The sequence below is a fragment of the Canis lupus genome, chromosome 4, assembly GCF_003254725.2.
Source record: "Canis lupus dingo isolate Sandy chromosome 4, ASM325472v2, whole genome shotgun sequence".
In the NCBI taxonomy this organism is placed as follows: Eukaryota; Metazoa; Chordata; class Mammalia; order Carnivora; family Canidae; genus Canis; species Canis lupus.
The window spans coordinates 8719768-8724878 of NC_064246.1; positions in this window are offsets into that span (position 1 = coordinate 8719768).

The window sequence follows — 5111 nt, forward strand, 5'->3', positions numbered from 1 at the left end:
AAGAAGCAGTCCTTTCTTCTGGAAGCCTATTTTAGTGACTGGGAAATCATAGACAGCATTGCCAACGCCTTCGGGTGAGAAACACACTGTCGGGGCTCACCTTGCACCCTGCTCCCCACGACCATGTGCCAGCGTGGGAGACAGGACAGCAGCCAGGACCCTGTCTGAGTGCTCCCGCCACCTGCTCGACCCTCCCAGCCCCGTCCCAAGGGACGTGTCATGCAGGCCGCAGTGCCCCGGACTTAGGGCTGCATCAGAGCCCCCCTGAGCCCGCACCCAGCTCAACCTGACCCTGAGGACAAGGTACAGGCCCCCTGGCTGGGTGATCTTCCAACCAATGTGTCAGGAAAGCAGATATTGTTCTTGAGCCTCTCGGTTTAATTTTCTAAATCTTCACTTCTCAGGGTAGAAACTGGCTGGAGGACCGTCAGCCACATCTGGAGGTCTGGAGGCCCTGCACACCTCCTCCATGCAGCCCCTCACTCACCCTAGGAAATGCTCCGGACACCTCGGAAGGGAAGGTCTGTGGGTTTGCTCATGGGAATGGGGTGCATTTCTTGTAATAAAGTCTGCTTGTCACCAGCCTAGAGAGAGACCTGGGTGGCTTCGAGCCCTGTGAGCCTCAGGAGGCCCATTTATCATTTGAGCTGTATTTCCTTCCTCTTGACAGAACAATCTGCTGAAGTGAATTCTAAATTAATTGGTCCTTACCAGGGCCTCGAAGGGCCTACTAGTCCTTTCCCTCCACACCCTTGGCCTGTGCTGAACATGCTTTTTTTTTTTTTTTTTCCCTTTCTCCACGGGAAGCCCAGGTGTGTTTGTGTGCGGGGCAGAGGGATGCAAGGATCATGCCTGGGATGGTCTGTGATACATGGGGGCAAAACTCAGGAACCCACGGTCTGACCCCTTCCCTAGCTGCAGCCACTTTGTCCTAGGACTCGAGTGGACTTGGATGCTATAGCAGGGCAGACTGACTCATCCATCACCAGGTCTTGCCAAGCACGCAAAACAGAGCTGATCCCGGGAAAGCGATGGTTCTGTTTTCCGTGCCCCGCTCAGCGGTGGTGGATGCTGTTTGTGGAGAATGGGTGGAGGAAGATCCCAGAGGGCAGGGGAGCCAGGGCGCATGCCCAGGTGTCCAGGTGCGCGGGACCACGGCTTAGGCCAGGTGTGGTAGGAGAGCAGATGAGAAGGGACAGAGTCTCTTTGCAGATTACTGTCAGGGCCTCCTCGTGGGGTGCTAGGATGGGGCTTTCTGGTACAAGGACGGTTGAAGGACAGACCTGGAAGTTCAAAACTTTGCTAGGTTGGGATGAAAATGCTCTTCTTGCTGCTGCTGGGAGGATAGAGTGTTAACTATTACAGCTTTTTTGGAGAGCAGTTTATTATAAATCTATCAAAATTACAAACGCTCAGATGCTCAGACCACCCCACCTCCACCCCAGAGCCAGCTGTTTCCTCCTAGCAACTTCTCCTATAGATAAACCTGCACCCCTGAAAAGTGAAAGATGTGCAAGCTTATTCATTTCACTGCAGCATTATTCACTTTAGAAAAAGGTTGAGAAGCACCCAGGGCCCACTATTAGAGGCCAGGATCAAAAATGAGGGCCCAGCCAACCATGCAACAGGACACGGTGCAGCCGCAGACCGGAGCGGGGAGACTCCGCCGTGACACCGATGTTTGCGTGAAAGGTCCACGTGCAGCGTGGCGTGCTGCACCACGGCGTGGAGTCCGCCACCGTTTGTGGAGAAAGGGGGAAGAGGGTATGTATTTCTAGCTGCATAAGAAGCTCTTGGAAAATGCATGAGGCATTAACAAGAGGGTCCCCTCTCCTGGGGATAGACTGAAAAAGCAGAGGCTAAGATGTCAGGGAGACTTGTCTAGCTGCCTTTTTATAGCTCTTTAATACTTGTTGCCTTTTGCACGTAGTTGGTTGAATTTCTAAGTTTGAGATGCCCAGGAGATGGCCAAAGTGGACGTCAAGTGGGCGGCTGGACAGCGAGCAGGGATGCAGAAGTGGAGGCCCTGGCCCGTGAATGCCCCCATCCCCCTCCCTGGTAGCTCCCTGCAGCTACCAGTCCCTCTGGCTGCAGGAGCCTGGGGTGCTCCCTCCCCTCAGCATAGAGTGCTCTCCACTTCCCCCTCTCAGCTCTCTTCACAACTCCCCTCATACTTGAGTCCTGTGCCCCAGCATGTGACACCCACAGTGAGTACGAAGGGGCTTCTGCAGTCAGTGCTGGAGGGGAGTGAGGGGGTCCCACATGTGCAGAAATGGAATTCCCTCTCTTCTGGTGCCTTCACCCATCCTGGGCCTCAGGACCTCAAACTGCATGAGCACACGGTTATCCTGCCCCTTTGCAGGGCTTTCTAGCACAGGGAGCTTGCAGCCAGTCACTGGCTTAGTGACTCTTTCAGGCCAAAGCAGAGTCCTTTTGAGGTAAGCACTGTCTCCAGTGTCTCTGCCCCTGTCTCCTTTTCAGGGACAGGGATATGGGCCTCCATGGTGCCAGAACCAGGCCAGATGTCCCCAAGTCTTCTGGCCTCCGGTGGATCTGTTCTCCTCCCCTGACCCCAGAGGGCTTTCTTTCTAAGGTGGGAGTGACCCTTGTGCCACCAGAGACTCTTAAAAGTCTAGCTTGAAGTTCAAAGCCCAGCAGTGGTGTCTTTGTTCTAGAGGGGCTCTGTCCTCCGTCCCTGCATCTCATCCCCCAAGGAGTCCGTGTGCTTGCAAAGGAGGTTCAAGAGTGGTGCTCATGAGTGCCACCCCATTTCCTGGAAGGCAGGAGCTAGTGCTCCCTCTGTTATTTCCCAGGTTCACGCTGGGAAGCCCAGGTCCCCGGTGAGACTCTCACTTCCTCCCCAAGGATGAGTCCTCCCCAGAGCAGCCCCCATTCCACACCCCTCTTCCCCAGTGGGGCGTCGGCCTCCCGTTGGTAGGGATGAGCCTCCTGTCAGCATCACATCACGGGACAGGAGGTCATCCTCAGGCACTCAGCCCAGACCTTCCCCAGACACCCTGCCCAGTTTCTGACTGCGGAGAGGTTCCAGCTTGGAGACACACACTCAACAGTGACCTAATGGATCCTTCTCCGTTTCCCAGAACTGCTCAAGCTGCCTAGGCTTCCTTCAGCTGCGGGCTTGCTTTCTGGCTCGACTGTGGAATATAGTTTCCTCCAAGGCCTTGTCACCCCCAATAAGCACTAGGCTCCTGCGCTATGGCCCTAGGTGACACTGTTAAAATTGCCTTTCCATCTCTGAGAGATTTCACTCTAAAATTTCAGTGTGGGGGCACCTGGGTGGCTCGGGCAGTTAAGCATCCAACTCTTGGTTTTGGTTCAGGTTGTGATCTCCGGGTCATGAGATCAAGCCCCATGTAGGGCTCCATGCTCAGCGTGGAGTCTGCCTAGGACTCTCTTTCCCTCTCTCTCTGCCCCTCCTCCCTGCTCTCTCTCTCTCTCTCTCAAATAAATAAATAAATAAATAAATAAATAAACAAACAAATAAACAAATATCTTTAAAAAAATAAAATAAGGGCAAGTGGGTGGCTCAGATGGTTGAGCATCTGCCTTCAGCTTGGGTCATGATCTGCGATCCTGGAATCGGGCCCCCAGGCTCCCTACTCTGCTTCTCCCTCTCCTTCTGACTCCTGCTCCCTCTTCTAGTGCTCTCTCCCCCTCCCCCACACTGTCAACAAATAAATAAATAAAATCTTAAATAAAATAAAATAAAATGTCAGTGTGAAAAAAAGACTAATGTCCCTGGCTTCCTTCTGCTGACCCTGCAGCATCTCTTCTGTCCCTACAGTCTGAGCTCATTCCAAGAGGACAGCTTTCAAGGCCTCCCATAGGAGCTGCAAGTTGATGCCATGCACAGATCTTGGGATGCCTTGAACCCCAGGCACAGCAGAATGGAAATTTACTCTCTGTGGTTTAGTGTGCAAACATTCTAACTTGACTTTTTAAAAACTATACATCTTGTCTCCTCTTGCTCTGGAGCCCCCATTCCCAACCAGTAGTAAAAATGCAATTTAAATTTTGCTGTATGACACCCTCTTTCATTTTAAAATAGTCTTTTGTTCTATAAAGGAGAAGTCACTTCAGAATTCAAACACCCTCGGAGTTTCTTCCCACTCGATGGTCTTCCTCTCCCTTCTCTCCAAAAGTGAGTAACAGCTGGAACAGAGGGATCTGACTTATCCAGGGCACCGGGGCAGGAGCCTCTGGGGGCCTCCGGGACTTCACCTCTTTTCTGACTGTTTGCTGCTGGAGGCTCACAACTAGAATAGCCTGTGTTTCCATTTCTTATCATGGACGATGCTTTGCAATTCCCTGGGGACGGAGCATGGCTCCAACATTTCCCCCTGTCAGGAGCCCCTCCGCCTGGGTCTCTATGAGCCCCTCCATCTCTGGCCTCAGTTCCCTTCCCTGGCTGGGCTCTCGGCGCTGCGGCCTCCGCTGTTCACCTCCTGCCCACTCAGGGCAATGCCTTGATTGCAAAAGTGACTCTTGATTCTCAGCCATCGCTTCCCCGACAGAGGGGATTGTCACGTTCGCACTGTACGGCATCATTTGAACACCCTTCTTCCAACCAGAGAGTTTCCATTTCATAAATCCCATTTCCCAGGGGTGGGAGCAGACCCGATTCCCAGGTCTTCCTGGCTTCCTGGGCTGCGTGACTCAGGCTCTGCTCCTCAGACGCCCCCGTGCGAGACTGATTCAGAGCGAGAGGTGGAGAAGCAGGAGAGAAGGAATTTGGTTATGGGTGCAAGGCGGTGATGGGGGCAGTCCGGTCTTTGTGGCCTGTGTGGCAAGCTTTTGGTGTCCACTTGTCAGCATCTTGTGTGAGACTCCAGCATGTGGGCCCGAGGAACAAATTCTCCAGCAGCCAGCGACTGTGAAGATGGCATTTCCCCAAAGCAGCCTCAGGATGGCGATGAGCATCACTGCTGGCTGTGTTCTTCATGAGCCTGGGTCTCTGGCTTCCCTAGAAACTGTTATCTCCCTATACCCTTTGGTAAATGTTCTGCCGTAAGTAGGAACTGTTGCTTGCAACTAAGAATCCTGGGCCCTGTGGGCACCCTTGGCTTATTTCCATGTGACAGTCGGGTCCT